This window comes from Erithacus rubecula (genome assembly GCF_903797595.1).
Source record: "Erithacus rubecula genome assembly, chromosome: 15".
In the NCBI taxonomy this organism is placed as follows: Eukaryota; Metazoa; Chordata; class Aves; order Passeriformes; family Muscicapidae; genus Erithacus; species Erithacus rubecula.
The window spans coordinates 14,203,525-14,216,097 of NC_136667.1; positions in this window are offsets into that span (position 1 = coordinate 14,203,525).

The following is a 12,573-nucleotide window of genomic DNA, read 5'->3' on the forward strand; positions in this document are numbered from 1 at the left end:
GGGGGAAACTCAGACACAATGGTCAATGTAGTTGCTGCATTATTTCTCCCCTTATTGGTTGCTTTAGATATCCCCAAAAATTCCCCAATCAGTTTGTCTAGCTCCAGCTTCATAATCACTATAGAAAAGGAAAAACTAACCCATCAGGAAATAAAATAGGAATATGCTCTATTCTCTTTCCTCCTGGCAGCCAAAGCAAAGGCAGCATTTTGGATGGGGTTAGCAGATTGCATTTTTAATTTAAATTATCATAACTAAAACCCATAAGGGAAAGGCAGTGAGGGAGTCTCAGAGCAGAATGTAAATGCAGTATTGATGGGGAAGCTATCCACAGCACCTTTCTTAATGCAGAGAAATTCTACAAAATTTCCTTTCACTTAAAAAAATCTACATCTCTACCTGGGCTGAGTGTTCTTTCACTGATTTTTTTTTAAGTCCCAGGCATCTGTGGGGTTCCATTTATGCTACCTATAGTTATTCAATGACTAGATAAACATATAAATATTATTACCTTTTCTTTAGAGAATTGCAAAAATAAATAACAAAAATCATCCACACTTTTTCAAATTTCTGTGTAAATATATATCATGAAAACAAGCAAACAAAACAAACCTTAAGCCAGAACACTAAACCATCAAGAGAGTGTGAGAAATTTAATCATTGTGTTGTCCTCAGCTTCTAGAGAATATTCACTTATGGGTGAATATTTCTTGCATCAAGCCTGGGTGATGAAGCTCTTTCAGCATCTAAGACCAACATACATTAGTAGAACCTGAATTAAGTGTTGCCCATATATATTACCTGGCCAGAGAAGAGGCCTTATTCAAGGGAAAAAAAAATCTTTCATTTAATTTAACAAAAAAAAATGTTATCCTACTAAAATAAACAGAAGCTGCACATAAATTTATTGATGTTCTTCAATTGCACATGATTAATATAAATGTCCTTTTCCTGATTTACAAGGTCTGAAGTAGACAAATCATTTCAAAGTAATAGTTGGACCAAAATACCCCAGCACTATATTTTGATGCTGATATTACTTTCTTTAATTGTGTAATATCCTGAGCTGTATATCCAGCAGATGTCCAAAATCAAGCTCTTTCCCCATTGCCATGGCATTCCTCTTGCTTAAAATAAACAACCTCCCAGCCCCTCTCCCTCAAGGGCAATCCCCAAGATCAAAAGTCACAAATTCCTGCTTTCACTTGGCATGCCATGGTTGAAGAGCAGCATTTTCTTACCTGACAATTCTGGTATTATACAAGAACAGAACCTAGGATTGCATTGCATCTAAATCCTGTTTAGGCTGAATCTCTAAGTAGAAGCATCAGGCCCACACACAGCAGGGCACTGTCCTAACTCATCTGAAGGGCAGAGAAAGGGTCATTTACCCCCCTAAAGTCAAAAATCCAGTACATGCACTATCCAGGATGTTCTCACCTACCATGGAAATTTTAACTGGCTGAGGGAAGTTTGTCAAGACAGGCAGAAAATCAAAAGTGGAATAATAAAGGGTGATTTCTATCTCAGTGTGGGTAAAAACATTTGCACACCAGGACTTCTTCTAGTGCAAACAGCTCTTAGGACTAAAGGCACATTTTCTCTGCTAATTCTATAACTAAATTCATGTAAATGCAGCTTCTGCATGTGCACAGGGGATGCCAGACTGAAAACACTGAAATTTTCCAATAAGAAACACTGCACAAGAGGCTGGGTTTTTACACTCCCAGGGAAAAGCTGTAATGTACAATATGAATCTTTAGTTTTGGGTTCAGTATAAGGTCTCTTAGTGAGCTCATTTAGCAAGTTTTATAGGGCTCAGACAATGGCTTGCCAGTAATTCCCATTTCAGTGACAATAGTAACAGTGTGGTGATCTGATTAAGAGACAGAAATTAAAGCAATTTATTGTATTAATTAGCATCTTCTATACTGAGATACTTGCTTCAAGTAATCTCACAACTTAATTGAGGACATCATTGATTTTAATTAACATTTTTCTTAAGAGTAAGGTTGTTACTGTTGGATGGTGCTGGAAATTAATGGTAGGGGGAAAAAAGAACTCAAGTCAAAGAACATTCATTTCTGGCCCCACTGCAGAGTTTTGAAATTCACAGCCTTTAGATACATCAGAAATATAGGTGGAGAAATTCTAAGTGCTAACATCCCAGATAATTTTAGTGACAGGACATGATCAAAATTGAGTCAACATGCATAATATCACCTTAATTGGTCTGTGTTCAGATCTAGAGCAACTACTGGTTTCCTGCAATACTCACCAATTTATTTTTCTTTCACTAGATTTTCATAGTTTTTGAAATCCTGATATTGAGTTTAACCTTCAGACTGAAATTATTCCTTACTCCAACCCATATGATAATGTAAGCAAAAATATATGCCTTCACTATTTAAAATAACGTGTTCAATTTTTATTTATAAAACCATCCAAAATTTGTTGGATAGTAACCATTAGCTCTGAAAAAAAGAGAAATCTGTATTCAAAAATTGAAGATAAAACTCATATTTGGAGGGGCAGGAAGTGCCTTTCAGGTTTTGTAACAGAACAATATATTGACCAAATTCAAGATGTCAGAAGCAGGGTAGGGTCCCTTTATAGGCAGTAAAACATTTTAAAAACACAGAGCAGGATAATTCAATTGCTGTTTATCATGTGCAGGGGGCCCTATCACTTCAAAGGAGTTCAGTACCAGATGAACCAGGACCAGTTTATTAAACACTTCATAGTCAAACAGTTTTTCACCCATTCATTACAAAACCAGAGGAAAGGGCTAAGAAACCCCCAAAGGACTCAATCTCTACTATCATTTTTGTAGTTTTTGCACAAATATCTAAATACATTCAGGAAGAATGTAGAATACCATCTCAATTTCTTTATTTCCATTTAACCAATCCATTTAACCATTTATTATAATCTCCACTTTTTCAAGCCTAAGTTCATGGCGACTTGCCACTACATAACTGAAGTCAATGAGATTTGGTACTAAATTTATTCCAGGTACAAATTGTCCCAATTCATGGACAGAGACCCACAGTTCCAATTAGCTTTAGCCAGCAGATATAAATATGCAGCACTTGTTCACATCCAAAGTTGACTGGTTTACCTTTTCTATTATTATTTGAGGTAATAATTACTGACAGCAGCTTCCCCTGTACATCACCCAAAGCAAGCTCACTGTCCTTCAGCTATTTTCATCTGTCTTTCTGAATGAGAGACATCAAGACAGTTTGTTTTTAAAGGTGAGAACAAAAAGCCTTTTGGGCATTTGAGATTGCAGGTGGAATGCAGAGGAACTGTCTCAGGTGTCTCGTGCAGACCATGCAGAAAAATGACAAACCAAAGCCAAGTGCCTTCAAATCATACTTCCCTTCCACCTTGTCCCCCATTTTCTCCTTCTCTCCAACATTGTAAAATAACTGGAAAAAGTCTGAAGGATTTTTCTTTCACTTCCATTCTATGCATAGTGAGAGATTTTAAGTATATTTTTTCTTGCTTTTAAAGCATTAGATGCAAGGCAAGAACTCCACAATGTTTCACAGCAGGTAGATGCTGACTTATTGTGATAACAACATTGATTATTTTGCTGCTGACTCAGGTTATTGTTCTTAAAGGACATTTTTAAAGAACCAAACCTGAGGCTAATTTCATCTTAATTACACATGAAATTAGGAGCATGAAAAACCTCTCAAGATCACTTGATTGCTTGATGTTATAAACAGTTTAAGTGCTTCTCTGGACAGGTGCATACAAGAAGATATGGGAAATTATTCAGCCATTAAGAAGTTAACAAGATCTAAGTACTGTCCCATAGCTTCTTTAAAGACTATTGTTACTCTGAACCAAAAATCCAGCATGGGCCAACACTTAAATTTTCATTAAATTCAGTGTGGTCTTAAGAGCATCCATAAATTCTGTATCTGAATTAAAGGTGTAAGGAGGCTGCAGAATACTGGCAACACCTCCCATAATTGTAACAATTTGAGGATTTCAAAGATGGGGGTGTGGCCATAATAAAAATGGTCTTGAAACACAAACTAGAACAATCATTTTGTTAAAGAAATATGTTTGACTATATCTATTGTTATTCTTGATAAATTTAGCCAGTGTAAAAAATCTCTCAGGATGTTTATATGAAGAAGCATAATTGGGTTATTTATTGTGCAGTAAAATTATGTCTTTTACTTCTATAATTCATTAATAATTTTAAAAAGTCACTGGAGGAGAGTACAAGCAGCAAGATATTGTTTCCATCTCTATTTCCTGCAGCTTTGTAAACAAATATCTCTTGTTGGGTTTTCTTGTGTTTGGCTGGTCTTTTTAGATTTGGTTCACACAAACTCCTTTACTCCTTCACTCAAATTCATGTATTAGAATTCTATGTAACCTGTGGAAGAAACAGACCCAGGATTTAACATTACCTGACTTCAAATTATAAATGTTACACAGTGAAATTATCCCACCATTTTTAAACTGCATTTAAAGAAACTCTTTATTGAGGCTGAAATGAGAAATATACCTGAGATGCAAGTCTGAACCAACAGACTTGATCTTGGACAAATCAGTTAAAGTCCTAGAGCATTTAATCTCAAGAGACAGTGACACTTGTAGACCCTGGATGCTTAAGTTAGATTTGAACTAATCCAAATGACAATGTTCACTTACAAGTCAGCCTGCTTGTCTTCTGTAAAATACCTGCATTACCTGCACATGGTGCAAACAGACTCTTTGATTTTAATTTTTTTTTTAAGTTTTAAAAATAACCAAATAGGAAATCTTTCCACTGGAAAAAAAAAAAAAAAAAAAAAAAAAAAAAAAAAAAAAAAGAAAATTATGCAGGAAAAAAAAAATCCTGCTCTCCCAAAGCAGATAAAAGCCAGCTCCATTAAAAGGCATGAATCACCAGCAATCTCTGTTGGGATTCAGCAGAGACACCCCAAACTCTAAAACTGTGCAGCAGCAGAATTTCACAGGTTTCAGTGATGCCAACTGCTCGTGAGTCAGCCTCCTCCTCCTCACTGGAGTCCTCCATCTCTCCTGTCACAAAACTGCCATGGCAAACTGTCACCTGTGCCTTCCCTGCTGCACATTCCTGAAGCTCAGTGAGGTTTTGTGAGGAATTTCTGAAAAAAGCATCCACACAAAGTTTAGCAGTCTGCACATTTGATGCCATGATGAACCACAGGAATCCTTCAGCCCTTCTGACAACAAACCTTGAGGGCAGCTCTCTGAAAGTCACTGCAAGAAAAGGTGAGATTCAAAAACCCACATCCTGGAGGTGACACTTGCTGGGATGAAGTGGTGAAGCATTTGAACTTATGGTTAATTTTAATGAGCTTTAATACCACCACTACACCTGACAGGAAACAGGTTGTATCCTGTAGAGAAAAGCTTTGGTGTGGCTTTCTGAAGGAATTTGGAAGTATATAATGGCCTGGTTCCACAATGCCTGGGATCAAGAAGCTGGATCTCAAGCTTGATTTGGTTCTCAACAGGACTCTCAGCATTCTGTTTACTTCTAAACAAGCTCTGCAAGCTTCATAACTTCACCTGTAAAATGGAGACACCCTCCACATCTTATCCATCCTTTCTGCTTTGCTTGTAATCCTTTTCAACAGGTACTTTTTCTTATTCTTTGTCCAATCCTTTGTCACACTTGGTATGCAGGAATTTTTAAGAATGTTTCAGAGTATTACACATGCTCTATCACCCTTTCAGGAGAAATCTCACTGCAGGCTCTTTATTAAGAGCAGCAAATGATATTGACCTAAAACCTAACCCAGACCAAGGAATCCTATTGTTTGGGAGATAGGCACAGTGTGTACTGAGCTGTGCCTGTGAGTCACTGGTTCATCTATTGCATCTATTTATTAAGTTCTTGAGAAGAAACCATCAGGCAAAAGCTGCATTCAGAGCAGATTGTGCAGATGGCCAATGCACCCTTCTGGCCACATCCAGCTTTCTGGAAGAGGAATACATGAACATCATGATGATTTGGGCCATTAGGGTTTGACCAGAAATGAGCTGCCAGCAGTGACCAAGTTTTCAGAGCAGTCTCATCCCAACCTGGAGCCCTGCACAGTGTTTCCTCTGTACCTGAAGCAGAACAGTATCACAGGATCTCAAGTGCTATACAGTTTATTTAAAGATTTCCTTTTTCCTAATTGAATCTTGAGAGAGTCATCAATCACTGAGCTATTCTGTGCTGGTTTTCCTCTACTGTAATCTAACATTAAACTTTGTCTAACCACTTAAGACAGTTTTTCAAACATTTTTGAAATGCAGCCCCTTTTGCCTCATCTGTCTTCCTGCCACTCTTCCATTCCCTCCAGCTCTCCTCCTCCCCTGGCATCACCACTTCCATTTCTCCTCCATAGGGGAACAAAACCAGACTGTAATTACTGTCTGCAAGTATCTACCCACTCCCACATCTTAATGGAACCAAATTGCTTATCTCTCCACAGCCCCAAAATGGGTCTAAATACTCAGATGAAAAAGAAAATATTGAACCATGCAGAGTCCTAATACACCACTACTATCCCACACCACTTACTTCTGTGCCAGCAACTTAAAAATACTTCAAAACTTACCACTTTTACTACCATTGTAGCTTTTTGTGTGTGTGTGTGTTTTTCCTTAGTCATACCACTTATAGCACATCCCATTGTATGAATTAGGCCCTCCATAGGTAACCATGTTCAAGACAACTTAAGGAAATGCTCATTAAAAAGCTTCTGATTTTGAAGAAAACTGTACTACAAATATATGAAACACCAAAATTACCAACAGAAGTGGGAACTAAAAGAAAAGTTGGAGAGAGATACCCTCTTCCAGATCTAGGCAATTGGGTGGAAGTTATAATAACCATCTACTTGACAATATTTTCCAGTGGAGAGGACAGTCATGACCTTCTGGTAGATTTAGCTGTGAAAGTGCTTTCAGATTCACCAAATGCAGTCAAGAAACTAGTGAGCTAAATCAGCCCACCAATTTCAACAGCTTAAACCTACATATTTAAGGAGTTTTAGAGATTATGCATGTGAACAGCTCCTTCAGCAAACACCCTCAGAGAGGTGAGGACAGATCATGGTGACTTCTTCCTGAGAAACAGAAGTCCTGTCTATGACCTGATTTACCTAGACATTAACTATCTTAATTTGTATCTATAGTATGAATTTACCTCATTAGACCAATTCAATGTATGTAATTTTCAACCAACTCAGAAATTAATCCATCTGTTCCATTCAAAAGAGGTCTGCCATAAAAGTCAGTTATACATGAAAACAAAGATAAAAGAACTGCTTATTTTCCTGTAAATTTTCCTTAAATAAAACCAAACTAACCCTTTCAGCTGAGCAGAGCACACAGCTAGATAACCAAATTCTTCATGTGTAAGACAGAGTATCTTCTCTATTGGTGGGTTATGCAAACATTTATACCAATATATTGCTCATGGAGAGGAAGTAATCACATATCTTTAAAAGAATTAAACTTTCATAAGAGCAAGAGCTGCTCAGATGGTGGAGTCAGTACAGAAAATCTCCCCCAGCACCTCTCAAGTGATATTTGGGCCCCAGGACAGGGCTCTGTTCATGCACATGCTGAGCCTGTCTCCTGAACCAGCTCCCAGTCCCAGCACAAGGCAGAGCCCTCAGGTGGGATCCTCCTGCCTCCATCCTCCACAGGGACAGAAATCTGCTGATCAAAATGCCCAGGTGATCCCAGCAGGGGGACTGAAACATATTCTGTAGAGCAAAGCAAAACAAAAGCCAACACAGCATTAGCAAGCTGGCTGGAGAGAAATTCCTTCTACATGCCACACCTGGCAACTGATTAAGATCTGCTAAAATTTACCACTGAAATTTATTTGTATATGCACTCACTTCTAAAATTTTTCTAGAACCGAATGTACTCTGCAGAGTTTCTTCTCTTCCCAGGAAGTTTTTGTTTTGTCAAAATCACAGGCAGGCTTACTAACAAAGGAAGACTACAATTCAGAAGCAGACAGTTCTGAATTATTATATGTGTATTTAATATGTACAAGCCAAACATTTATTCCAATCTTTTTTTTTCTTTCCCTTGTACAGAATGGGTAGGTTTTTTAGGTTTTTTTCCTTTTTACTTCAGCATGTGGCTCTATTAATCTCATTTTAACATTTTCATCTTCTGTGGTTCCAATTCCTACATCACTGCAAGACTGCATCTCATCACACACATCTAATGCATCATTTTAGTTTGAGTCATTAATCTTTGCTTTCCATTCAAAAGATAAGCCATGTTTAATAGCTATGTCATATATTCTGCATCAAGGTTCTGGAAGAACAATTTGCAAACTTCAGGAAAACATTGTAGCTATACTAAATTTAATTACACATCCAAATATCATTTTTAAGAGGCCAAAAGTTCTCTCTGCAACATCAAGAGCTAGGAATACATTTTATACAATTTCTGCTTGAGTCTTAGGAGAAATAAAAGCACACAATCAGTTCCCTCATGTCCCTCTCCCCCAGGCTAGTTAATGTTATCTTTGTACAATAAAGATAAGGATACAGTTTTAAAAAAACTTTAGCATTGATAAATATTTAGTAACCCAAAAGCACCCTCCCTGAAGAGGCAGAACGTTTACAGAAGATTAGATAGCCAAAAGAATAAATGAGTGCTATGCTGATGTGCCACACCTTGAGGCAGGATTTAACCTGTGACAAGCACCGTGGCTTCTCCAGCTGTCTGCCCCCACTTGCTAATCCCATAATTAGTGACAGCACAGCCTAAGCACTACCAAGCACATAAAGGACACCATGGCATAACATCCAAAATCAGGTCACTTCTATACATTGACATATTTGACAGCTTTGTGTTAAATCTTTGTAAATGTTTTCTGAAGTGCTCCAATGGCATTGGATCTCTTCCACCCAAAGTTTTGGCATCACCAACCACATTCCAGATTTCTCCAAAACAGAATTAAAGCACAGGAAGTGGCACAGAGCTCTTTGCTTCTTGCCCTGACTCACAAGGCAGTTGTGATATAATGGTGACTAAACTGAGGTTGGAGAGACTGAAGATTTTGTCAGAGTTACTGCAATAAGGTCTTTGTGGTGCTGTATTCCTGCTTGACCTTTTCCCCTGTGAGAAGGAGGTGGTGGCAATTTTTACAATGATCATCCAGCCTTTCAGCAAAAATAAGTCACACACTGGAGTTAAAATAAGGGTACAGGATAAGATTAAAGGAGTGAACCAACTGGTCAACCGGTCCTTATCTGAGGGAACACATCTAATTATATTCAAAAGACTCCATTAAACTTTGAAAGGAACTCTTTGCTTCTTAATTTCAGAGGCATAGGAACTATAAATAGAATCATTCACTAAATTAATAGTGCAGGCTCCTTGCAAGTAGAGGATAATATGAGAGCTCATCATAGCACTTCTCATCACCAAGGTTTCAGATAAAGAGCAGATTTTAAAAAATGCCTCATTTCCTGAAGTAAAATGGCCTATTTTTTAGGAGAACTGGTGGTCTTAGCTAGCTGTGCATGACCTTTGAGGCTTCTTAGAGCAGTACCATTTCAATAAACTGTTTAATGTTCTGTATGAACTGAAGACACATATAATATAAATCAAAACTAAGAAACACTGCACTTCAAAGTGCATTGGGACTCCCATAAGTATATACAAGTAATCAACTTCAGGAAATCATTATGCTAAATAAAGTCACATTCCAAGCCATGCAGCTGCTTCTCTGATTCTTGAAATCATAAGCCCAAGATGTTTTCACAGCTTTTATTTAATGAATGTTCCTCATAGAGTTAGACCTAACATATAGTTAGACCTAAAGGCTCAAAAATAAGAAGGCAAATAAAAAGCAGTAAAAATTCTTTGGTTTTTTTTTTTTTTTTTTTTTTTTTTAATTTCATTATGCTTTAAGCCAACCTTATGAGTTGGAGTAGTAAACAGTGAGTTTTGTCTTCCTAAGGTTCCTGAAAGCAAAACAGCTTCTAGGGAGAAAACTAGAAACACAATAATACACAAATGTATTTAGATGGTCTGCTCCTTTAGTCTTTCCCACTGGCAGTAAATTTAATAAACATTTTTATTGTCAGCAACTGAAACACATCAATTCAGGAAGACCTCAATTCCACCCTTTCACTCCTTTCCTTTACTGTATCTAATCAGACAATAAATAAACATTATTGCATTCTCCAGAGCCAGATGGGTCCTTGCTTTTGACTTTTCCTTGGGACTGGATCCACAGTTCCTCTGGACACTTTTTCTGACATTTTTGTTCCTAACTCCCATTCTCAAGTCTATCCTCATCTCCCAATGCCAACTGTACATAGACTCAAAACCTTTTCTCTGGAAACACCTGCAAAATTTCCATGTGAAAAAAATCACAGCTTTTCCCCTTAAAAAGCTGTATTTCCAACAAACTCCATCATCCCTCTTCATGATTTGACCAGTTCATTTCAGCCAGACTGAGACTGGCTGATTTAACTCCTGTGCCCTAAACCTTTGAGCTCCAGACAGTAATGGCATCCCCAAAACTTCAGACCAGCTCTTGTTGCAGACCCACTCACATTGTTTATCTCAGTGTGATCTGTGCACAGCAGAGCATTCAGCAGCTCAGCAGCATGAAGACCATGTCAATTCCAGAATTACTGAGCAAAGCAGGGATTTCATAGATAACATGCCTTTGGTGCCAGGTGTAGATAAGCATGGGTTTTACAATCAGGTGTAAAAATCTCCAGGGCTGCTTGATTTTCCTACACCCACACTCTGCCCTGTGCTTATAGTGCAGTGCAGCTCATGGAAACCACAAGGGACAGAGCCCTGGGTTCTGTGACACTGCTCTGTGTCCCCTCAGCTCCCTGCAACACTCACTCACCTCATAATGCAAACTGCCAACTCAGAGAGGTTCTGAACTTCTAAGGAAATGTGGTGAAACACATCCATATAATGGGTTAGGTGATCCAAGACAAGCAAAGGAAGGCAAGGTATCCCATTAATACCCTGCACAGTGGTGCTGTGTGTGTTCCCCTGGTGTTTAATACAGTGAAGAGTGGCTAATGCATTATGCTAAACAGCCTCAGGCCTTTGGAATATTCATTCTGTGAAACAAACAAAATCCTATTAAATGCATTTGTACTGGTAATCTCCATATATTATAGTAAAATAATCTGTGGAGAAGTTATGTGCTGATTATGAGCAAGGCATCCAAAATGAACTACAGGACAAAACAGAGAGCTGGAATTTTTGCATTTAAAAAGTTTTATATAAAGGACCTCTGCTTTATCAGCAGGTACCATCAAAAAAAGCAAAAAAACTTGCAAATTTATATAGGTCTTAAGAGACACTGGAGTTGTTTAAGAGAACTCATTTTCTCTAAATTAATTTATCTCAAATTACTGGAGTGCATTGAACTCCATTATGAATCCATAATGAACATGTATTATTCCATTCTGTTCTGACACCTCCTGCCAGCAGATGACTTTCCATTTAGTAAAGCCATAGTCTACTTGGAAAAAAAACATAGCTAGAATCAAACTCAAGTATCTCTATCCTGCTACAAATCTGGCTTCTTTTAGAATTAAAATGTGCAGCTTTCCAGCTCTTATCCACAATGAATAACTTTCCTCAGTCATTAAAAAATACATTTTCTAAGCTGTTTCAATGTGATTTCTCAGCTCAAAAACACTGCTGAAGATTTTATTTTATGCCTTGGGATAAAGCCTTCACTAGACAGGCATTATAACAACCCCTTAATAATTCCATGCTGATCTCAAAAATTCCAAGCCTATTCCCTCTGTTATTGAAGAATTGTTTAGAAGTACAGCTGAGATTCACTTGATCCCAGGTACAGAGATGCTGCAAGCACATAACTGTAAAACTGCAAGAGCACACAATTCCTTTTCCTCTCTGTTCTCTTCCCCTCACAATCTCATGCTTAAAAATATTATTTGACACCAAATAACTCTTAACACCTGTGAATGGAATGCTTGAAATCTGCAGAAAATTGTGTGCTTACAGTTAACCATCCCTCAGCTCAAAGGGCTTCTCCAGCTATTCCAATATTCTTTGTGCTGTGTGTTTACCTTGCAACAACCACTTGGCTCACATACAGCTGGGAATTCGTGTTTTATTAATGGTAGTTCCAATGTGAATTTACTAAAATTCCACACAAACCTAAATTATAATGGATTACAGAGAAGAACATAGTGGGTTTTCCATTTATTTGTACTGCAGCTAGTACAAGTTTGCTAGTTTCTAGTGGGATAAATCATGAGAGCCTCAACAAGGGAAAGAACAACTCCCTATAACAGTTTCCTAAACAAGCACATCACAAGGATCCCAATAGTTCCTTCTAGGACTATAAACTATAAAACAACACAATCTACCTAAGGCCAAAGTTTGGCTGCAGGAACTTGATTACTTCAGGGCACTTAAATCTCAACATGCAGGTCATTTGATCAAGGTCACACCATTTTTATAGGAAAATATTAACTCTGATATAGCCTGGACCTCTGTCATAGACACACTGCAAATGAGCAGTAGCTCAATATTCAG